This window comes from Anas platyrhynchos, chromosome W (assembly GCF_047663525.1).
Source record: "Anas platyrhynchos isolate ZD024472 breed Pekin duck chromosome W, IASCAAS_PekinDuck_T2T, whole genome shotgun sequence".
In the NCBI taxonomy this organism is placed as follows: Eukaryota; Metazoa; Chordata; class Aves; order Anseriformes; family Anatidae; genus Anas; species Anas platyrhynchos.
In genome coordinates, this window is record NC_092620.1 from 4,975,133 (window position 1) to 5,000,754 (window position 25,622).

The window sequence follows — 25,622 nt, forward strand, 5'->3', positions numbered from 1 at the left end:
CGCACCTCGAGTACTGTGTTCAGTTTTGGGCCCCTCGCTACAAGAAGGACATCGAGGTGCTTGAGCGGGTCCAGAGAAGGGCGACGAAGCTGGTGAGGGGCCTGGAGAACAAGTCCTACGAGGAGCGGCTGAGGGAGCTGGGCTTGTTCAGCCTGGAGAAGAGGAGGCTCAGGGGTGACCTTATTGCTCTCTACAGATACCTTAAAGGAGGCTGTAGAGAGGTGGGGGTTGGTCTCTTCTCCCACGTGCCTGGTGACAGGATGAGGGGGAATGGGCTTAAGTTGCGCCAGGGGAGTTTTAGGCTGGATGTTAGGAAGAACTTCTTTACCGAAAGGGTTGTTAGGCATTGGAACGGGCTGCCCAGGGAAGTGGTGGAGTCACCATCCCTGGAAGTCTTTAAAAGACGTTTAGATGTAGAGCTTAGGGATATGGTTTAGTGGGGACTGTTAGTGTTAGGTCAGAGGTTGGACTCGATGATCTTGAGGTCTCTTCCAACCTAGTAATTCTGTGATTCTGTAACTAATCTTTAAAGCTATATGGTAACTTTATATTTTATTTGAAAAAATCCAGAAAACCAACTTTTCTAAACTATTGGCTCAGCACTCCATGTGCTGGCAACAGCAGTTCCCAAGCACTCCATGAATGTTCTGGTTAATTTCTGTAAAGTAAAGGTTCTTAAGTATTATCAGATAAACCCAATAGCGATACTACTCTTGAAATGGCATATAAGAGAAGCAATAGGTGTCAAGCCAAAATAGATGTTGCCTTCCAAATATTACTTTTTAAAAGGTACTCTAAATAATTCTTAATTTTAACATTTCTATGGATTATCTGATTCTCATGTAGGTAAGAAAGGCCACATAAGAGTTGTTCTGTGTAATTAATAATAACTGATTCTTTGAAGGCTCCATATTTACTTGATAAATGAGCAACTGAACCCCCTAGAAGATAACAAAGGAATTTATCAACACAATTTGTATTAGTAGAATGCGACACTGCCTCCTAAATTTGGAGCTTGGTATCGGTATTCCTAATTTATACCTAGATTTCTCCTCTTAAAAATATGTTAAAAAATTCTCTAGGTAAAAAGTAATATAGTTGATTACTTAATTACTTTCTGCCTGGAACTGTACACATTATAATGGCATAGGTCTTTATGCTTCCTAATAATTTCATCCTTCCTTAAAAAAAAAGTATGAATACTTTAGTATACTAAATACTGGCATATAGATCCTCAAGGATTTGAATTTCCACCGTGCTTCTCGAAGTACTGTAATATAACCTGCACTTGAATGATGCAAAGACATTTCATTATCTAAGCAATATTATTTCATAAAACATAAACTTTAAAAATTAAGAAAAAATGAGATAAGTTAAAAAAATGCACACACAAAGAAAATACAAAAAACACCCTTAGTTTCAAGAAAATATTTTCTGCACTATTGATTGTAATAACACATATTTGGGCTTTGCTTGTTAGCACTCTGGTATTGCTAAGTGATTTCTGCCGAAGAACATAAGTTAAGGTGCAATGCCTTCTTTCATAAGGAAATAAGGATATATAAAAGATCCTTTGATGGAAATTTGGAGAGTGTGATTTGGGGAGTGACATTTTACAGGGGCAGATAATGATAGGATAAGTGGAAACAGTTTTAAACTAAAAGAGGGTAGATTTGGATTAGATGTTAGGAGGAAATTCTTCACTGAGGAAGGTAACAGATTACACAGAGAAGCTGTGGATGCCCCATCCCTGGAGGTGTTCAAGGACAGGTTAGATGGGACCCTGGGCAACCTGATCTAGTGGGTGGCGGGGGGAGGGGGTTGGAACTAGATGATCTCTCTAGGTGACATGGACAGTGAGGTTGAGTGCACCCTCAGCAAGTTTGCCGATGACACCAAGCTGTGTGGTGCGGTTGACGTGCTGGAGGGAAGAAATGCCATCCAGAGGGTCCTGGACAGGCTTGAGAGTTGGGTCCATGCAAACCACATTAGAAGTTCAACAAGACCAAGTTCAAGGTCCTGCAGCTGGGTTGAGGCAATCCCAAGCATAAATACAGGCTTGGAGGAGAATGGATTGAGAGCAGCCCTGATGAGAAGGACCTGGGGGTCTTGGTTGATGAGAAGATCAACATGAGCAGGCATTGTGTGCTTGCAGCCCAGAAAGTCAACCATATCCTGGGCTGCATCAAAAGAAGCATGGCGAGACGGTTGAGGGAGGTGATTCTCCTCTCTCTACTCTGCTCTCATGAGACCCCACCTGGAGTACTGTGTTTGGATCTGGGGCCCCTAGCACAAGAAGAACATGGAACGAGTCCAGAGGAGGGCCACAGCGGTGATCAGAGGGCTGGAATATCTCTCCTACAAAAACAGGCTGAGAGAGTTGGGGTTGTTCAGCCTGGAGAAGAGAAGGCTCCAGGGAGATCTCATTGCAGCCTTCCAGTACCTAAAGGGGGCCTACAGGAAAGCTGGAAAGGGAGTCTGTCAGGAAGTGTGGTATTGGACAAGGAGTAATGGCTTTAAGCTAAAAGAGGGTAGATTTAGATTAGATATTAGGAAGAAATTCTTTACTCTGAGGGTGGTAAGGCACTGGAACAAGTTGCCCAGAGAAGTTTTGGATCTCCCATCCCTGGAAATGTTTAAGGCCAGGCTGGATGGGGCTTTGAGCAACCTGGTCTAGAGGAAAGTGTCCTTGATCATGGCAGGGGGGTTAGAATTAGATGATCTTTAAGGTCCCTTTCAACCCAAGCCATTCTGTGATTCTATGAAAACACCAAATCTAGTCTTGTTAACCAGACTGCAATGACATATAGTCCCATTCAGAAAATAAAGCTCCTTCTTAAAAAAATAAAAGATATAAACTTACTTGGCCCTGCCATATACAATAATGAAAAATAATTACTACTAAAGTACCACTTAACAGATAGTTAAACAGATAGTATTTTAACATGGTTTTCCTGAAGCATCCTGTTGTACTGGGTGTGGCTGGAATGGAGTTAACTTTCCCTGCAACGACCCATATAGTGTTGTGCTCTGCACTTGTAGCTGGAACAGCCCTGATATCACACCAATGTTTTTGCTATTGCTGAGCAGTGCTGGCACAACATCAAGACTCTCTCCAAACCCCCCAAAGCCAGTGGGGAGGGGACATCACCAGGGCAGCTGACCTAAACCAACCAAAGGGATATTCCATACCATATGATGTCACATTCAGCAATAAAAGGTGGGAAAGGGGAAGGAGGGCGGGGCTCTCATTGTGAAGATATCTGTCCTTCCAAACATCCCCTATGCGTATTGAGGCCCTGCTTCCCAGGACATGGCCTAACAACGCTCGTTGATGGGAAATACAGAATGATTTTTTTTCTTTCCCCTTTTCTTCAGCATGCCCTTTGCTTTTTTTTTTTTTTCCTCTTTAATTAAATTATTCTTATCTTAACCTGTGAGTTGTTTTTTTCTTTCCATCATACTTTCTTCTTCCCCTCTTCTTTTGAGGGGGGGGAGTGAGACAGCAGTTGTGGTAGAGTTTAGCTGCCCAGCACGGTAAAAACACCCCACCTGTTTACTACCTATTATTAGAAACTTACTTTAAGTTCTCAAGTGCTTTTGCATGTCCCCTCACACAATTTTAAAGAAAATGCTTGGGACAAAAACAAGTGACCGGCATCGCAAACTTTCTAGGAAAGTTATTTTTAATAATCATTTAAAATTACACAGCTACACAGAAAATGCAACAGTTGGAAATATAGAAAGCTGAAGAGTCTGTATCTCAAAGTTTAATTCCTCTTTTAGATGCAGAAATTTAGGAAAATGTAATTGATTTTTTGTTCAGGGCTTTAAACTACATTAACTGTATGACAAATTATGCATGGATAATTCCAAATCAAATGAAAGATGCCAGTAAGAATATTGCTATGACCACTTGAACTGTTTTGTAAGTAAATCTTTATGCTTTAATTAGCACAAATCTTTAAATCAGCAATAAAAACATAACTTTCTGAACTGAAGCAATGCATGGAATATTTTGCAGTATGAAACTACATAGTTCCAAGACAACCGATACTTTAATTTTATTTGGCATGTAGTTGTTTACCAGCCATCCATTCAATAAAGAGGTTATAGTTGCTCTTCTCACATGTAGCACCCAACATGCGAATAATATTAGGATGGTTCAGATGACTCATCATCCATATCTCCTCCCTCAGTGCTTTGGCTACCTCTTCTTGCTCAGATGATGTGTTCCTGACATACGTCACCTGTTTTGAAATATGATATTCAGATTTACTTTATATAATTACCAGTTGTGTAACCACGCCCCCTCCCACAACCCATTCAGTACAGTAATGACAATGGATGGTTTTCCATCTCTGTTCACCATCCAAAAACTGCAATTGTTCTTCTAACCTCAAGTCCCTTCAGCTGAGAATGCATCTCCATATGAGACAGTCATAGAAAAAGTAAGAGCAATCTTCTGGGGAAATACCAACAGAATCTCTGGAGTGGGGAGCAGAGGAAGTAGGGAACAGTTTGTGAGAGCAAAAGGTTTTTATATTTAATATTCAAAAAAAATATTGAAGAGCAAGCAGAATACATTCAAGAATGTGAAATATTTACCTGTTTTACAGCCATTAATGTCCCTGTTCCTACATCCTGTGCTTGGTAACAGGAAGAGAAAGCTCCAAGACTAATTTGCTGACCTTTAAGCCATTCTGAATCTTCTCTGTAATGGTGTTTTGCTTTGTTATGTCCAGGCAGGGTTTCTGGTGTCTGCAAATCAATTACATGTTTACTAGCATGCATCTAAAATGTAGACATTCTGGAAGGCTATGATATATCCAAGTTTATATTCCTCTCCTCTCCCTTACAGTTATTTACATTGCATGTTATATGTTTCAGTTGAGACTAGAACACCATATAATCCACATCTTCTATAATCCACACATTCCTACCATATGTAAGAAAAGAGCACATCCTCTGTGTTATTAACTGAAGATGAAAGACAAGATGTAAAGACACAAATAGAAGCTAGACTTTTTTTCTATTCCTAATCTCATGTCTATTTAGTTTTTTTTGTTTGTTATCATCTGCACTAAACACAACCAAAATCATGTTTTCTACTTAATTTACTCCTGGCATTTTGTGCTTCACGTGTTGTTACCTCATGCAAATGATCACAAAAACCAACATGAGATTTCTTTCTTCTTCCCAGCAACGCTACCAATTCTGCTGCCTTTCCTAGGCATGTAGCCTCATAAGCTTCCAGCACCTGTCTTACTCCCTCAAGTCAATATACTCAAATATTTTGTGAACTTTTATAAAATACTCCTTTCTCTCTCCATTCTTATTTCTTGTGATTTTGTATACTTGCAAACAAACATATATGCAGCTTCTCATGCTGCCCTGCCAGAGAGGAGGGTGGGGGTGCACAAGAAGCTGGGAGGCGACACAACCAGGACAGCTGACCCAGACTGGCCAAAGGGATATTCCATATCCCATTGGACATCATGCTGAACAATAAAAAACTGGTGTATGTGTGTGTGTGCACTGCTCTGCTCAGGGAGGGGCTGGGCATCAGTCAGCAGGTGGTGAGCAATTGCATTGTACATCACTTGTTATATATATATAATTATTATCATTATTATTATTTTCCCTTCCTTTTCTGTCCTATTAAACTGTCTTTATCTCAAGCCACAAGTTTTACTTTTTTAAAAAAAAAAAAACAAAAACAAAAAAAAACAAGCTGTGGGGGGTGGGGAGTGAGTAAATGGCTGTGTGGTGCTTAGCTGCCTGATGGGTTAAAACACAACAGAGACATGTTACATTCCCATATGTATACTTACATCCTGCTGAATAATTATGATTTCTTCACCATTTTCAACCTGTAGTTGGGGAATTATTGGCAGTGCATCTTGAGACACTGACATTGCCAGAGCAATAGCTAAAGCTTCCTCCTCTTCAGCTTCCATCTCTTCCTTGCATTTTTGATTATGATTTACATCATCTTTATAAGTGTCATAATTTTCTTCCTGCTCAGGAGAAAGAACTGCAACTTCAGACTTGAATGTAACTGTGCCATCACTTGTTGGCATGGAGGCCTCGAGTAGGTCTTCAATACTGGAGTTGAGCTCTGTATTAATATCCAACCAACATTTCTCATCTACTGGTGTGAACACCATCCCTTGGTATAACTACACTGCTATTACTACTACTGCCATCAAACTTTGAGATATCATCCAGGTGAAGTGTCATAAGTGTCATACTGTTTTTTGAGGTTTCTCCCTGCTTGTTCATATTGCTTGGAGTGGGTTGTGATGGCTTTGGCCTGTGTATGTGACTGGATGGCAGTGGCCTGGCTTGGATAAAAACTGGAGAAAGTTCCTCTGGTTCTTTATTTTCAGAACACCTTCTCTGAAACTGGAAAGAAAGTTTCCGCTGTGTTTGAGAAGAAGGTGAGGGAATTTCTAAGAGAAAGGAGAAAAAACAATATATATGACATTAAATTAGCTACACAAATAGTTTTTTGTTGTTGTTGTTGTTTGCTCTTTTTTAAGTTGTGAATAGATTCATATAAATTAAATTAAAATATGACTGAAATGTTAAAAGGATAAATAGCTTAATATGCATTCACTCTTAGGATTAGTCATGTACTCTTTGTGACTAGCAAGTGACCTGGTCATACAATTACTGTTAATGCTAAACACTGTAGCAAGCATTTCCTTATATTTGGCCAGTGGAGTCATGCCAATTCAACCTTCCTGAGAATTTTGTTCATCCCACTTTCAGATGATAGTTAATAGTTGTCAGCAGTGATGCTCAACAACAATAATTAGCATTCTTGACTTCATACATGTCCTTTTCCTTCCCCTTCAAAAATGAAGCAGCTTTGAAATTACTAGAATACCATGAGTAAACAGCTACTTGCTAAAGCAGCAACATACACTTTGTAGACAGGGTCAGAACAGACCATGGACAGCACACTGCAGCAGGATTTAACCACAACATCTTCTGAGGTAGTGTTCTGAGATGACCCACTAGCTGCTCCCAGAGCTCCAACACTTGTGTTGTTTCCATTGCTACTTCCAGAATTTCCAGTGCTTTCTCCATTAGCCAGTAATAGAGCACCACTAACATCATGGGAAAGACGTCTAAGTGCCATCTCTCGTATATTCCAGTTTTGAGAAAACAAGCAGCCAACTAACTCCATTCCAAATACCTGCCAAGGAAAAAGCAACCTTACATGAGTCAAATTGAATAATATCACAACTTAAGAAGAGCAATCAAAAAAGAGCAAAGAAATGTTTCTCGTGAAAAATCATTTTAAGTAGTCTGACAGCAAAAATATGTCAGAGGGTATACAGTCTTAAAAAATTCTATGATAGAAATCAACCATCATAAATGATGAATCATCAGTTCTCCAAAAACTCTTCTAGGACATGTGGGGGAATGACAGTATGGGTAGTTTCATTTACCGTGGTTTAATTACTTAGTATGGAGTTTGTTTTTAGATGCTGATGTAAACAACCCTGAACTCGAGGTCCAGCTATACTAGACAAAAATTACAGCAAAAATATAGGCAACATACATTCTCCCATTCTTTTAAGTGTATAATCCCTGCTCAGTTGAACCCACCTCTAGGCTAGAGAGTATTTAGGCTATTTGCAACCCAACTTAAGTAACAGTAAGTGCCAATTTTGTATTTATGTGACACTTGCACAGTTAAGACCAAAATTAGGAATACTATATTTTATTACATGGACCTTCAATAAGAGGCCATATGTTGCAGGAAGAACGGCCGAAAGCACGACAGACACTAGTATGGTCAGATCATGCTCCATTTTATTACCCGAATAGCCTAGGTTTTATAGCGAACTTACCGGGGGCGGATAGTGTCTCACACAAGATTATTGGTCAAAAGCACTCAGACAAACAACTACAAGAAAACAACCCCACCTGCAAGAAAACAACCCCCTTGTGATTAGCAGACCTTGTCCTTGAAGCCAGCTGCTGGCAACAATATTTTTCTAAATTCCTCAATTGGGCGATGTGGGAACACTGTCATGGGAACTTCTCATAGTTGCCCTGGTAGCTTGGTTTGCTCAGCTGCAGCAAGCCATGGGATATCTTTGCTGTTTCAAAAATCCCTCAACAGCCATTGGTTGAAAGGAATGATTTCATATTGAATCTTTCTCATGTGCTCTTTCAGGAAAGTAATGGATTTGTGAATTGACTCATTATGATCAGAAAGGTTCAAACAGCACATTCCCTCAAAGTCCTCACACCCATGCCCTTGAGCCAAAAGCAAAAAGTCAATAGCAGCTCGATCCTGTAAGAGCGCATGTCGTAGACTATTTTGATCTGGTAACATCTCCTCAAGTATCTCTGTCGCGGCATGGGCTTGTTTCTTGGCCCAGCATACCAATTTTTCTAAGTTGTTAAGTGCGGCCGCAGATGCCACTCCTGGCACGAAAATTGCCAATGCTGCTCTAGCTGCAACACCAAGCAACTCAACATTATCGTTGCAATCCATTGCGAGCAATACCCATTTATGTCTGGTGATCTCACGCAGCTGCGACAAGCTAGGATCAAATATAGTAAGTTTACCTAAGTAACATGGACGTCCGATAGCATTTGCAGGGATACCTTACCAGGCCCTATCCCTGCAAATCAGAAAAACATCAGGAGGTAAGGCTTCTTAAAGGCTGCTCGGGCTTCTCCTGTCCATATTAGTCTTATGCAGTTATCTTTAATTAAATCATACAAAGGCCTTACAATTAATCCATAATTATTGATCCATAATCTGCACCAACCTGTCATTCCTAGGAAAGTTCGTAATTCTTTAACAGTCTGTGGTTCTGGGGTACGACAGATTGCTTCCTTGCGTTCCGTCCCCAATTCACGTTGTCCTCCTGAGATCTCAAATCCTAGGTACGTCACGTGGGTTTGAACCAATTGTGCCTTCTGTTGTGAAACCCGCTATCCATTCATTCCTAGGAAATTAAGGAGGCTCACCGTCCACTGTATGCAGCTTCCCCTGTCTTCGGTAGCAATCAAGAGATCATCAACATATTGCAGCAGGACCCCTGCAGAATCATAGAATCATAGAATATCCTGAGTTGGAAGGGACCCTTAAGGATCATCAAGTCCAACTCTTGACACCGCACAGGTCTACCCAAAAGTTCAGACCATGTGACTAAGTGCACAGTCCAATCTCTTCTTAAATTCAGACAGGCTCGGTGCAGTGACCACTTCCCTGGGGAGCCTGTTCCAGTGTGCAACCACCCTCTCTGTGAAGAACCCCCTCCTGATGTCAAGCCTAAATTTCCCCTGCCTCAGCTTAACCCCGTTCCCGCGGGTCCTGTCACTGGTGTTAATGGAGAAAAGGTCTCCTGCCTCTCGACACCCCCTTACAAGGAAGTTGTAGACTGCGATGAGGTCTCCCCTCAGCCTCCTCTTCTCCAGGCTGAACAGGCCCAGTGCCCTCAGCCGTTCCTCGTACGTCTTCCCCTCCAGGCCCTTCACCATCTTCGTAGCCCTCCTCTGGACACTCTCCAACAGTTTCATGTCCTTTTTATACTGTGGTGCCCAGAACTGCACACAGTACTCGAGGTGAGGCCGCACCAGCGCAGAGTAGAGCGGGACAATCACCTCCCTTGACCTACTAGCGATGCCGTGCTTGATGCACCCCAGGACACGGTTGGCCCTCCTGGCTGCCAGGGCACACTGCTGGCTCATATTCAACTTGCTGTCTACCATGACCCCCAGGTCCCTCTCTTCTAGGCTGCTCTCCAGCGTCTCATCGCCCAGTCTGTACGTACGTGCAGCCAGGGTTTCCCCGTCCCAGGTGCAGGACCCGGCACTTGCTCTTATTGAACTTCATGCGGTTGGTGATCGCCCAGCTCTCCAACCTATCCAGATCCCTCTGCAAGGCCTTTCCACCCTCATCTGAGTCCACAACTCCTCCAAGTTTGGTGTCATCAGCAAACTTGCTCAAAATACCTTCTATTCCTACATCCAGATCGTTTATAAAAATATTGAAAAATTTTTTATATTATAAAAATATTGAAAAGTACCGGCCCTAAAATGGAGCCTTGAGGGACCCCACTGGTGACCGCCCGCCAGCCTGACGCAGCCCCATTTACCATAACCCTTTGGGCCCTGCCCGTTAGCCAATTGCTCAGAATTGGGGGCTTCCCAGGATTCAAGTTCCTTTGCAAGTTGATTACCAAAAATCGTGGGGCTATTTTTAAACCCCTGAGGAAGCACTGTCCATGTCAACTGGACTTTTCGTCCTGAGTCAGGATTTTCCCATTCAAAGGCAAAGAGGTTTCGGCTTTCTGGGGCCAAGGTTAAACAAAAGAAGGCATCCTTTAAATCCAGCACAGTAAACCAGACCAACTTGTCCTTTAACTTGGTCAATAGCGTATAAGGGTTTGCTACCGCAGGGTGTATGTCTTCAGTGATCCTGTTTATTGCTCTCAAGTCCTGTACTAACCTATAACTCTTCCCATCCGGTTTCTTAATTGGTAAGATGGGAGTATTATATTCCGATTCACACTCGACCAGTAACCCATATTGCAAAAACTTATCTATTGTATCTTTTATTTCTCTTCTATCTTCTATTCTAAGGGGGTACTGCTTAACCTTTACTGGCTTTTCTCCTGGTTTTAATTTTACCATTATTGGTGCAGCATTCTTTGTTTTCCCGGGGACATCAGATTCCCACACCCCTGGATAAACCTGATCTTGGATTTCCGGAAGGGTTTCATTAAAAGAATCAGTTTGGATCAATACCAAACTTAGTGCACTTATAAGTCGGTCTTCTTTTACTCTTAACTCTACCCTTCCCTTTTCAAAAACAATTTCAGCTTCTAATTGCTCTAATAAATCCCGTCCCAATAAAGATCTAGGAGATCCCGGCAAATACAAAAACCTATGTATTCCCATTTGCTTCCCCAATTCATATTCTAATGGCTTTAAAAAGAAAGCTTTTTCGTGCCTACCCGTTGCCCCCACCACTGTCACAAAATCTTTATCTTCTGGCATCAACTTCTGATTTAACACTGAATATGTAGCTCCTGTATCTACTAAAAATTCTACTTCCCGACCCAATTTCCCTAGCTTAATTTTAACCAGTGGATCTGCTAGGGTAGAGTCCCCCAGTCTCCTTCATTGTTTTGTAGCCATTAATAGCTTGTTTTCCTCTTGCCGCTTCGGGCATTCCCTTTTCCAGTGTCCTATCTCTTTACAATAGGCACACTGTTCAGCCCGCAAGGGGAGTCGCATTACCTTCCCCCCCCTTCTCCTGCCTCGAAAAGATTCTTCCTGCTTTCGCAGGGCTGCCACAGTGGCTGCTGCAATCGTCTCACCTAACTTTTGCCTTTCATTCCCCTCACGATTTCTAAACACTCTCCAGGCTTCTTCTACTAATCTTTCCAAATCCCTTACGTCTGGTTCTTTCATTTTCTGAAGTTTTCGTCTAATATCTTCCGCCGATTGACCCAAAAATAGAGAAACTAATTGAAGTCTACCCCCCTTAGAGGAAGGGTCTATAGTGGTAAACTTCTGCATTGCTGCCCTCAGCCTTTCAAGAAATTCGGATGGGGTTTCTGAGGTCCCCTGTTTTATTGTATATAGTCTTGACCAATTCACAGATTTAGGTATTGCATTTTCTAAAGCAATCCTAATCCATTCTTGATATCGTTTTAGCATTCTATAATCATTCTCATCATTATAATCCCAATTAGGGTCTGCCCTAGGCACATGTACTTCCACTGTGCCGGGCAGGGCTCCCGAGGCTACCTGGATTTGTACCTGCGTTCTAGCAGTTTTAACTATTAGCTGTTTCTCGGTTTCTGATAATGCAGCCAGCATTATCTCTATGTCCTTCCAATCTGGGTCTAAGTTTTTCACAATCAATTCAAATCTTTTAGCCACTACCTCTGGATCATCTCGATACCCTTTCACCGCCTCCTTCCAGGCATCTAGTTCATTAGTTGTGAAGGGTACTTTAATTCTAGCAGGTCCATTAGCTCCCATAGCCTGACGCAGAGGGGCTTGGATTATTGGTCCTATTTTACTTCGTGTACGAGCAGTTATCGGAGTAAACCCCTTAGAGTCTATGTCATTTCCAGCGCCTTCAACTTCTATTCCAGCACCTACATCACCATTTATAGGTGGTAAAACATAATCTTCCATCCTTTCTTCTGGCTCATTTAATTTTAAACACCTCTGCCCAATGCTACATGCCGAACAACACCTCTTTAATTTCCCCACTCCATCCCTCCTCATATCCTTTTCTATTGATAAAATCAAAGGGTCTTGTGGGGCCAAATTAATGCCACACTCCTTCTGCCATTCTGGGTGGTTTCTCAGAGTAAAAAACATATCCGCATATGAAACTTCATCCCATTTCCCTTCCCTCCTTAAGAATAACATTAATTGCAATAGCGTGTTGTAATTCAAGGTCCCATTTTTGGGCCATTTTTCCCCTTCTTGTAATTTATAAAGGGGCCACCACTGATTACAATATTTTATCAGGGTTTTCTTATTTTCACTTCCACACGGAGCCCCGCTATATCCTTCCAATGACTCAAAATACAACCCAGCGTACTTTTCTTAGGAATTTCACTGCTTACTCGCCCCCCCATTTTCCAGTTTACACTTTCAGAATACACGTGTTACTTACAAAAGCGTATCACAAAAACGTATCACTCACAAAATTACAGGCACGCAATATCTTTCAGTAGCGATGTCACAAAGCTACTATTACCAGCAATATTGCCAAAATCACAATAACAATAGTCAGAGTCAAATTCCACATGCGATAAGTCAGAAAACCGAACTGTGTAACACCGTAACGATATCTTTCTTATAACAATGCCACAAACCTACTATTACCACCAGAAAAATAGCCAAAATCGCAGTAACAATAACCAGAGTTAAATACCATACTCCATGAGTCAGAAAACCGAAATAGACAACACAATTCCAGATGAACCTTAAAGCGAGCTCCTTCCTTAAGGTCCCCAAACATATACTTATGGTGCTAACCACAAAGTATATACCAAACACTGCCTCGCAGAAGATCACCTTCTGACTTACAGACAGTTCCAGACGACCGGTCTACCAGAAAACCAAACCAGAATAAAGAATATACTCACTTACAATGATGGGGTCCTTGTCTGCCTCCGCAGTGATCCGGTGAGTCGAGGAGTCCCTCTGGGAAATCCCGGGGGTACCCTAGGGAGTCCTGTCCCCAGCGGGTCCTGCGGTCCGGCAGAGAGGTAGTCCCATCTGGGGTGCCAGATTGATTCAAAGATCGAAGCCGAAATTCCTTTAAGTGGTATATTCTTTATTGCAGCGCTGGATGCACGGGGGATCTCTCCACCTATCGTGCATACCCAAAGCAGAAAGCAGTCTTGAATTTATACAATCAATCTATCAATATTCTACAAGCACCTATACATATGCATTACCTATCCCCGCCTTCCCTCGCTTCTCATGCTAATTAGCCTTTTGGCACCTTGCGCCTGCGTAGAGCCTTCCAAGAATTGTGGGCAGGGGTCTTTGGGAGGAAGACCCCGAGTCTTCCTCACAGTGTACTTTTCACCTTTGGTCAGGAATCTGCTGAATTGGCATGTTTCTTAATTGCGAGAGCTGGTTGTTGCTAATTCTTCCGTTTGTTGTATCTTTATAATGAATTCCAATGTCCAGTTTTGAGATTTATAGTCCTTACATTTGTTTCTCTGTCCGTCTGCCGCTTCCTTATCATGAGTTCCAGTGTCTTGTTTCGAGATATACAGTCCATGTCTGGGGATTGTCCTTGCCTCCCCAATGCCTCCCCAATACCTCCTTAATCACCAGAACTCGACAATGCTGCCCTATCATTCCACCCTTGCCATCACCTGTGTCATTTATACTACTCCTATTACCCGTGCTAGTAGTGTCAGTGGCATCCTCCTGATACCGTTTCTGTCTTTGTCACCCCTTACTCTCCCCCTTTTCTTTTTGCCACTGACCAATCACCGGAAATGGATGAGACACATGATTGCTAATTAGGAAAGAGAGTGCAACGTCTGCTATATGTCTGCAAGCAGTGCTGGCTGCAACCTTAGAAGCTATTTGTGAAAGAGCCTGCCAGTGGTCATTTGGTAGTGTAATCTGTGGCTCTGCACTCCTGCACCGCAATAAAGGTAGTAATATAGCTAAGTCGTCATTAGTAATCCGTACAATGTGGCAACCCCTCTGAATGTTATCCAGGAACATTTGTACATTTATCAAATTATGTAACAGCATAGTTATAACACCGATCTGGGGACGAATAGTCGTTTTTGCATTGCAAGATATGCCTCTCATAGAGAGAATGCTAGAGAGAAGCAGCACAGCCGCCTCCGCCTCCGTGGTTACTTCAGACAGGCTGCAGGGTCGTGATCTCCGCCCCTCTGCTATGTACCAACTCGCCACACGGTGAGGGTCGGCTGCCGTTGTCCACTGACGCCTCTGGTCTCCCGTAGCAACTCGATCCCGGATGTCCCGCGTCTCACCGCGATGACGTCACTTTCCCGCGTCTCCCCGCGAGTCCTTTGTCCGGTCGGTGGTTGGAGTTTCTCAATGTCTTTCAGGTGTTCCGGCTTCTGTCAGGTCTCTCTGTAGCAAGCCATGGGATCTTTGCTGTTTCAAAAATCCCTCAACAGCCTGAGATGAATTCTGAAACAAAAAAAAAAACAACAGTGAAAACATTACTGGGAAACCTTTTTTTCTGATGCAAAAAGCTGATGGGATTCAGAATAATTTTTGAATTGTTACAGATGCTTTAGAATTGTGTCAAAATTAGACACTCATACACTAGAATCCTATTATAGCTCTACCTCAAATTGTCCAGTTTGTCATTTCATTTTCATGTCTGAGCAAAGAGAGAAGATATTTGTCGTAATATTCTCTGTTCCACCAGGTGGATTCAGTAGACACTAACATCACTATGGTTACCTTTTTCAAAATCAATAGTGTTAAGAAACTCACTCTCTGCATGTGCCATCAACAAGCATCAACGAGCATTTTTTTTTTTAAAGTGAAAAAAGTTGATGGTATAAATCAAAACATAACTTTCCTCTTATTCCAAGCTCTTTCAGAAGAAAGCGCCTTCAGTTATTAAAAATAGCAGGAGCAAATACTGCATAAGCATATTTCGTTACTGGCCAGTAGGCACAATGATCATAGTTTCTTCTGAAGGACATTAAAGTAGTTTTGCGTTAGTGCTGTGTAAATGTAATATTCACCAAGTATAACAAATCTAGCGAAATGGTTAAAAATCATTTTTTACATTTGAAGCTTCTTTTACAAAGTAAAATTACCTGAATCCATGGCTCAGCGAAACCTTTATAGGCAGAAGGGATCTGCTGGACCCCATAGTGAGTAAGGTTAAAATTTCTATCTTGGGTTCTCCTCTGTGATCCAACTGTAGATTGCTGTTGAGTTTGTTGCTGAACCACATGGAGAACAGAAGAAACCACAGGGGTTGGCAATTCATGACTACAGATTAACAACAAATAACATGGATTAACAAACAAAACACTGACCAAGGTAAATACTTTACTGTATTTAAGAATACTTCTAGAGATCCAGAAACAGATAGTTTGTTATACTCAGACTGACTGCTTACCTATAGAAATCATGAGATCTCTGTTTAGATCTACAAAGAGGACATATAAGTGGCTCTCTGTTTCTTCTACATTCTTCTGCCCCTGGAACACAGCAACAGGATAATATGTATTCCAGTTTTATAGCGTATATAACCAGAAGATGGCATTAGTATACCTAAATTTTACTGAAGAATGTCAGTTTCAGGATAAACATTTCTGAACTGAGCCACTGCAGCAGCCTGATAAATGTGTGCATTTAAACATTTCTGTATGCAGAAATGCTTCAGTCTAGCACTATAATTAATATTAAAAGTTATGAACTGAAATATGGGTCTTTTTATACGTCAAACATAAGCAATGTTTTTAAAAAAGTACTAATATACATGAGACTGAATTTTATTTGTTAAAGCAAACTAGCTATTTATATACTTTATTTAATGTAGTATGTAAGAATATTCCATAATTTACTACATAATCCAAGCTGATCGTGGATGACTCTCATGAACTCTAATGTCGAGTTGCAGAGGAATAAAGTCTGCTCCTAACCTTGCTCTAATTGGACATAATCTCATTCAGGTAAAAGAGGTTAAAACCAAACCTCTAGCCCTTCAGTTAACTTCTTTCTAAAAGCACTAAATTACAAGCTTGATTTGTGAATAAACAACAACAACAAAAAAAACACAACAACACACTAAGTTATAATACTTTTTGATATTTAGAGTCACCAGAATTTAATGAGACAAAGATGATAACATACATATTGACATGCAGTGGTGTAATTTGTTCCTGCAGCCATCTTCACACACAGGCAGGCTCTCTTCATCCAGCATGCCTAACGAACAAATGGAGCACATCTGTTCTTCATCCTTTATACTACTAAAAATAATAAAAAAAATAATCACGATTGTTTATTGGGTTTACATGGCAAGGGTTTGGTAGCAGGGGGTTGTAGTGGTGGCCTCTGTGAGAAGAGTCCAGATGCTGCCCCATGTCAGATAAGGGCCAGTTTCAGCTGGCTCCAAAAGGAACCCATCTCTGGCCAGAGCCAAGCCAATGAGAAATGCTGGTTGTGCCTCTGTGAGAGCAAATTTAAGAAAGGGAAAAACTGCTGTGAATCAGCAGCTGGGAGAGAGGAGTGAGAAATAACCCTGCAGACACCAAGGTTAGTGAAGAAGGAGGGGGAGGAGGTGCTCCAGGCACAGGAGCTGAAGTTCTCCTGCAGCCTGTGGAGATGCCCATGGTGGAGCAGGCTGTCCCCCCTGCAGCCCATGGTGTACCACGGTGGTGCAGATTTCCACACTGCAGCATATGGAGGAGCAGGTAGTTCTGACCTGAAGGATGCTGCGGCCCATGGAGAGCCTCTGCCTGAGAAGGCTCCGGGCCAGACCTGTAGCCCATGGAGAGGAGCCCACGCAGGAGCAGGTGCAACTTCTGGATGGTGTTACAAGATGGAGCTTTGATCCTCGAGCTACGCCTACTGTGATATTTCTGGAACAAACTCTCAACCTAACATCAGAAAAATATAGCAACAGTTGTGTTTATGCTATGAATTGCTTATATTTAAAGGCAACATTACTAAAGCTTAACTACTGCTTAAAGATCTATTGACCTTCACAATAATGTATTAGCAGCAGAAGTAACAGGTATTTCAGAAGTCTTACTAATCAACAGATCACAAGAAACACAGCTTACAGCAAAAAGCTATTTATTTATTAAAAATAGCTTACAGCTTTAAGTATATACAAATACTTCTGAGGACCCCTGTTCTGCTTATCTTTCTACTCATGGCGACATTAAATTTGAATCATTCACTAAACTGCAGCTCTCTACTAATTCTTTTAGTTACATCTTTTATCTGCAGATTTTTTTTTCTACTTACATAGCTCTTGAAACTGAATTAAAAACAATTAAAACCACATTCTTGTTGCTTTGAAATGCAGCAGTTTTGAGCATTTTTAAGACAGTACCCTAAAGAATTCTACCTGGAGTATATTTTAGATCTGCCATTAGATCTTTATGAGATTGATTACCTCAAAGTTCTTCAGTGTCTTTCTCCATAGCACTGGGTCTGAGGGTTCAAGCTGGAATACACGCAGCATAACAAATAGCAGATGAATATAAAATGTTCCACAGCCACAGCTACAAGTCTGCAAAGAAAAGTATAAGCTAGGGCTCTACTGACTTGATAATTACATGGATCATTTTTCCACATTTAGGTGCATCATGGAAGTGTATACTAGGCCCTCCTACTTTTCAAAAAAAGAGTATTTAATGCAAAATAGTATTTCAAATATGGGCATAAATATCTTCTTACATGGCCTTTCAGAAAAGGGAATTCCCAAAATATTATTTAGGAATATGTCTGAAAAAAATCTGACAATTATAGCATCAGTTTTCTCCTTTCTTTTTCAAAAAATCAACTGAAAGCTATTGTTACTCTCCATACTAAAAGGAATTTATGCATATAATCATAATATATATCTGTAGCATGACGGCAAACTTAAATGACATGTTTCTGCTTACACAAAAACCTACATGTTCCCCAATACAGCATCACAGTAGTACTATGAAAGTCTCTGAAAAGGACCTTATTATGGGTATCAATGATATTATCACTCCATTAAAGGAATTATGGCATTGCTTGTCATTTATAGCTACTCCATAGTTAAAGAAATAAAGCATTTCAGGGTGAGAAACCAGGAAAGTAAGTGGCCAAATTTTAGCCAAAAATGCTTAATAAGACATATAATTAGGAGCTACTTGTAGGAATAAGAAATATATGGAACGTTAGTAAAGATTTCTTTAACTAGAATCTTTTTCTTAAGAGAAACTTCGGACAAAAATAGTACTTGCTACATATTTGATAAAAATACAAGCTGATTACTATGCTGTATGAGCACGTATTACATCTTTTAAACATTGCTTTACAGAACCATTAGCATGGGTTGCTGACTGACAATCTAATTTGGTTTTGTACAGTTGTCCTGGTTTCAGCTAGGATAGTTAATTTTCCTCCTAGTAGCTGGTAGGGTGCTGTGTTTTGGATTAGGATGAGAAGAGTGTTGATAACATGCTGAAACCAGGACAACGGTTTTCCAAGATTAATTATAAATTAATAAAAGCTACAGACAACACAACAGTGTTCTTTACCTGAGGCCCAATAAACACTCTGTATTTATTATCAGGGCTGTCTCCTCCAATTAAGAAAGAGTAGGGTCCTATCTACTGCAGCAGGTACAGCCTAGCTTGCATAACTTTATTGACACGATGATTTGTTTCTTCAGGGTTGTATGGAGAGAAGCCATCTGGAGATGGGGCTCTTCGAGGCAGTGTTATTTGTCCATTCTGATGCTACAAAAGTGGTTCCATTGTTTCCGGGAAGGAAATAGAAAGTTTAGCTATGTATTTTGTTCAGAATGTCATAGAATGTCCCTCAGACCTGAAGAAACTACAACTTGATTAGACTACATGAATTTAAAATGATTAATTTTCTTTTATGACCAGAACTAGAGGGCAGAAGGAAAACAAGAATTTTTAATTGAAATTTTTATAACTGAAATTTTGTCTGGTATTATGACAGAAAAGGAGACTTTTAAGTTGCTTCAGTTTTCAAGTCTTCATTAATAGCCTTTTAACATTTTAATTTCTCTTATCAAGAGGAAAGGATTTGTTCTACAGTGCTATATTGTGTGATATTAATTCCTAGTTCAGTGGAATAACAGTACATATTTTACTGATTTTGGAATCCTTTGTTAGAGCAATGGGACAATAAAAGCAATTAGACTTTATTCTTACTCTAATTGCATTGTGAAATTGTATACAAGTCAACAGAAGATTAACTGTGGATGAGTATGTTTGTAATCTGTTATATACTATTGCTCAAAACACTATATTCTTGATCTTCTCTAATGAAGTCAGTAATTAATGCTCAAAATATTCCACTCCATTCCTGATCTTCTCAAATGCAATGGTATAGATTTTATCATCTAACAATGCAAATACCTAAAACGTCACCAATCTGTATGCAAAGAACAGTCCTGAAACAGAGGATCACAAATAGCATACCAGTAACTCTTTTCTACAGGAATCTTACTCTAATCAACAATCTTTTCCTCGAGGGAATATACTTGCCTGGAGAACTGACATGCAAAACTACAGAGAAAAACTACTGACATCTCTGTGCAAATCTAACTAAGAGAACATATGGCCTCATTTATTTCCTACAAAACAAAACAAACCAAACAAACAAAAAAACAAAAGCATGACTGAATTAAAAAGAAGAAACACACCTAAGAGCAGAGAATAAAGTTCCATACATAAGAGAAATGTAACACTGTCAAGTGATACTGTGTCATAACACCCCTTTTTTACATCAGCATCTTGCCCTACCCAGCGAGGATTACATACTAATTGCCTCTCTTTTAAGCAAAAGATTGCAGAATATAGCCAAATTAATAATTACATCACAGCTTGCAACTTACATGTACTGCAGATACCCTTTTTCTTCTAACACCTGGTGATTCAGATTTAACAGTCCTAGAGGACGATGAAGAGGAGCTACCAGGAGAAGGACTATGCCTTCCTTTCTGCATAGGTGAACAAGCAGTGCTTTGTCCTTCAGCTTGAGGTTCTTGAGATATCTTGTTCTTTTCACATGCATCTCCTTTCACAGGGATAGGTTTCACCACCTTGCAGGAATTAAACCATGAGTGTTAGAATTACAAATTAATCATTTCACTTTAAAGCAACGCAAATCCATCAAAACTTGTTTTTCTAGCATTATATAATTAAGCCATAATTCAGACATACAAAGTTTGCAAATTTGCTAGTTTCCAATATTAACATCTCATAGGTGTTTTCTTGTTAGTCTATATGCAAAACATATAAAAACAAGAACGTTTTTCCCGTCCGTTTGTGCCACTTCCATTAGTTGTAGCAGCAACTGATTTATTCTTAAAGTGCTTATCTGTCATTCATGGTATCCCAAAGGACAGCAGTTCCCCCATTTGGACAGTAGGATTAAAATGATTTTTTTTACTACAGTCATTGCCTGCCTATATAAGAGTTATAACCTTGAATCCATTTATTATATACTGTATGTATCAGACGAGAAATATTAGGTTTATTATTTCTACAGCACAGTATGACCACTTGTTACAAAATAAAATTACTTTAAACCTGGAAGCAATACAGAAAAATTAAGGTGTTCTGTGCCCTGTAAGAACCCTGGACTGTTTTTCTGCCTGCAATACAGCTGAAACAGTTAGTTAGCTCAGATACTGGAAGCAAATCACTGTGCACGGTGTTGCACAGAAAAATGCTCAACCAGAGTAATCGTTTATACTCCTAATAAAGCGCTCTATTGCATCAACACTCAATTTAGACACAGATATGGAATATTTTCACACAACTTTCAGCTGCCTGGCCCTAAGACATACATAGTGCATGCGAAGAGTAAGGCCCCTCAGAATAGAATTAAAAGCAATCCCGACAGGCAAGGTCACTTTTAATTCTACATTTGTCTATGATTTAGAGGCTGTCCTGGTTTTGGCTAGTATAGATAAGAGTTAATTTTCCTCTTAGTAGCTGGTAGGGTGCTGTGTTTGGGATTTAGGATGGGAATAATGTTGATAACACACTGATGTTTTAATTATTGCTGAGCAGTGCTTACACCAAGCGAAGGACTTTTCAGCTTCTCACGCTGTCCTGCCAGCAGGCAGGCTGGGGGTGCAGCAGGAGCTGGGAGGGGACAGAACCAGGACAGCTGACCCAAATTGGCCAAAGGGATATTCCATACCATAGTATGGAATAGGACTCTGCCAACCAGTGTCCTGAACAGTTCAAAGTTGGCCCTCCGGAAGTCCGATGCAGCGGTTTTACTGGTCTCCTTCCTGGCTTCTCCAAGAATGGAGAACTCTACCATGAAGGCTATCAAACGAGTCTTTAGAGGACTGGTACAGTTAGTGGATGGAGTGGGAGTACAGGTGGTGTTTTCGTCCATCCCTACAGTGGCAGGGAGGTGTACAGAGAGGACACAGAAAGCCCACTTGATAAACACATGGCTCAGAGGCTGGTGCCAACACAGAAATTTAGTTTGTTTTTTTTTTTAACAATGGGGCGCTTTACTCGGCACCTGGCCTGATGGCTGCAGACGGGTCCCACCTATCTCTAAGGGGAAAACAGATCCTAGGCCAGGAGCTGGCAGGGCTCATTGAGAGGGCTTTAAATTAGGTAAGAAGGGAGACGGGGCTGAAATGACGCTTGTTGGAGGTGTGCCAGGGGGAATAATGGCTAGGCCGGAGGAGAAAGCAATGACCCAGCTGAAGTGCATCTACACTAATGCACGCAGCATGGGTAACAAACAAGAGGAGCTGGAAGCCATCGTGCAGCAGGCAGGCTGTGACTTGGTTGCCATCACAGAAACATCGTGGGACCACTCTCATGACTGGAGTGCTGCAATGTCTGGCTATAGGCTCTTCAGAAGGGACAGGCAGCACAGAAGGGGTGGTGGCGTGGCTCTCTACATCAGAGAGTGTTTTGATGTCGTGGAACTTGAGGCTGGGAATGATAAGGTTGAGTCCCTATGGGTTAGGATCAGCGGGAAGGCCAAGAAGGGAAGCATCCTGGTGGGCGTCTGTTATAGACCACCGAACCAGGATGAGGAGACTGATGAGGAGTTCTACAGGCAGCTGACAGAAGTTGCGAAATCGTCAGCGCTTTTTCTCATGGGGGACTTCGACTTCCCAGACATATCCTGGAAGCAAAACATTGCCCAGAGAAATCAGTCTAAAAGGTTTCTGGAGAGCATGGAAGATAGCTTCCTGACACAGCTGGTTAGTGAGCCTACCTGGGGAGGTGCCCCACTAGACCTTCTCTTCACAAACAGTGAAGGACTGGTGACAGAGGTGGTGGTTGGAAACTGTCTTGGTGTGTTGGGTCTGTCTGAGCATTGGACTTCCGGAGGGCCAACTTTGAACTGTTCAGGACACTGGTTGGCAGAGTCCCTTTTGGAGGTGGTTTTGAAGGGCAGAGGAGTCCAGGAAGGCTGGGCACTCTTCGAGAAGGAAATCTTAATGGCGCAGGAGCGGTCTGTCCCCATGTGCCCAAAGACGAGCCGGCGCGGAAGAAGACCGGCCTGGCTCAACAGATAGTTGTGGCTTGAGCTTAGGAGAAAAAAGAGGGTTTATGATCTTTGAGAGATCATAAGAAGGCGGGCCATGCGGGAGGACTATAAGGATGTTGCGAGGCTGTGCAGGGACAAAATTAGAAAGGCCTAATGCCTTAATGCCTTCTTTGCCTCAGTCTTTAGCAGCAAGAGCAGTTGTTCTCTGGATATCCAGTACCCTGAGCTGGTGGAAGGGGATGGGGAGCAGAATGTGGCCCTCACTATCCATGAGGAAATGGCTGGCAACCTGCTACAGCACTTGGATGTACGCAAGTCGATGGGGCCGGATGGGATCCACCCGAGGATACTGAGAGAACTGGCGGAGGAGCTGGCCAAGCCACTTTCCATCATTTATCAGCAGTCCTGGCTACTGGGGGAGGTCCAAGTTGACTGGTGGCTACCAAACGTGACGCCCATCTACAAGAAGGGCCAGAGGGCAGACCCGGGGAACTATAGGCCTGTCAGTTTGACCTCAGTGCCAGGGAAGCTCATGGAACAGATTATCTTGAGAGTCATCACGCGGCGCTTGCAGGGCAAGCAGGCAATCAGGCCCAGTCAGCATGGGTTTATGAAAGGCAGGTCCTGCTTGACGAACCTGATCTCCTTCTATGACAAAGTGACACACTGGGTGGATGGAAAGGCTATGGATGTGGTCTACCTTGACTTCAGCAAGGCTTTTGACACCATTTCCCACAACATTCTCCTCAAGAAACTGGCTGCTCATGGCTTGGACTGGCGTACGCTTCGTTGGGTTAGAAACTGGCTGGATAGCCGGGCCCAAAGAGTCGTGGTGAATGGAGTCAAATCCAGTTGGAGGCCAGTCACTAGTGGCGTTCCCCAGGGCTCGGTGCTCGGTACAGACAGGTTCTGGACCAGATGAAGTCGAGCGTACATGACCCATGTGGTGGAAGTTTGTACAGAGTGTACAAACTGTACACTCTGTAGGCATTGGGTAGTTATTGATGCTTTTATGATAGCTTCCTCTTTGTCTTCCCCCTCGCTACAAGAAGGACATCGAGGTGCTCGAGAGAGTCCAGAGAAGGGCAACGAAACTGGTGAGGGGTCTGGAGAACAAGTCTTACGATGAGCGGCTGAGGGAGCTGGGCTTGTTCAGCCTGGAGAAAAGGAGGCTCAGGGGCAACCTTATCGCTCTCTATAGGTACCTTAAAGGAGGCTATAGCGAGGTGGGGATTGGTCTATTCTCCCACATGCCTGTGGACAGGACGCGGGGGAATGGGCTGAAGATGCGCCAGGGGAGTTTTAGGTTGGATGTTAGGAAGAACTTCTTTACTGAGAGGGTTGTGAGGCATTGGAATGGGCTGCCCAGGGAAGTGGTGGAGTCACCATCACTGGAGGTCTTTAAAAGATGTAGAGCTTAGTGATATGGTTTAGTGGAGGACTGGTTAGTGTTAGGTCAGAGGTTGAACTAGGTGATGTTGAGGTCTCTTCCAACCTAGACGATTATGTGATTCTGTGATTCTGTGAGCTACATGGCGTACTTTTACAACCAGGTTCTCCACCCAGGCAGCTATATCTTGCCACAGTGCAGCAGCCCAGATGGGTTTGCCCTGGTGCTGCCAGTTGTTTGGCTTCCATTGCAGTAACTACCTCCACAGGACATTTGCTACCATCCATGAATCAGTATAGAGATAGAGTACTGGCCACTTTTCTCATTCAGCAATATTTAAAGCCAGCTGGATGGCCTTCACTTCTGCAAACTGACTTGATTCACCTTCTCCCTCAGCAGCTTCTGCAACTCATCGCGTAGGACTCCATACAGCAGCCTTCCACCATATGACATCATGCTGAACAAATTATATGGGGTGGCTGGCTGGGGTGGGGGGACCGCTGCTCAGGGACAGAACAGGCATCGGTCAGTGGGTGGTGAGCAATTGCATTGTGCATCACCAGCTTTGTGCATATTATTATTTCTCTTTCTTTTCTGTCCTATTAAACTGTCTTTATCTGAATCCACAAGCTTTTATTTTCTAACCCCCCCCCCGCCTTGATTCTCTCCCCCATCCCACTGGGGGGGGGGGGGAGGATGACCGGGGGGAGTCTGTGGTGCTTAGCTGCTGGCTGGGTTAATCCACAAATGTCCTTTTGGTACCCAACTTGGACCCAAAGGGTTGAGATAACGACAGATCTCACCACAGCGTGTTAGAACAAAATTGTTATAAGCATTAGATCTGCTTAGTAGTCACTAATCACAATGTCGATTTTTTTTGATCTCAAGTCTTCTGCGCCTGTTTTCCAAACTGAGTTATATAGCACGTTACTTACTGTATGTGTTCCCTGTCATGCTGTTTATCATTTCTGGGGGCTGGTTTAAGGCTGCTATTTTGCTGTACTGTGTAACAATGGCTTATGACATGAAAAAAATAGTAGTCATGAAACAAATTGGTATTTGTACTGAGCATTGCCTTCAACTCTATACTTTGGAAGCCATATCTCAGAAACTATTAACAATTACACCATTTACCTTTTCTACTCAGGAAACCAATCTATGGGGGGGGGGACACACGGGGATGCTATTCCCCACTTCTTCACCCTCCCTTTTCCCTTCACCTCCCCCTTCTCATCCAGGATAGTTACAATAGCTTTTCAAAATTTTGAATATCCTTGGGATGTTCAAAGCAGTGTGTTCTCATTGTTATGTCTCCTGAATGCGCTTCAGGTTTTGTTTAAGTTTAAACAACTACTTAGGAATCTCATCCAGAGATCTGTCCGGAGGCAGGATAGTTGTGAGTGGCAGGGAGAGTGGGAGGATATGGGCAGGCATCTAGAGCAGTGGGCACCTCCAATGCTTTGGAAATTCACCCCTG

General features: G+C 42.1%; 1 pseudogene; it reads right to left on the bottom strand.

Moving 5' to 3' along the window:
- Positions 1-744: 744 nt before the first annotated feature.
- On the bottom strand, positions 745-21,079 carry LOC101801490 (mitogen-activated protein kinase kinase kinase 1-like; annotated as a pseudogene).
- Between the last annotated feature and the right edge of the window lie 4,543 nt (positions 21,080-25,622).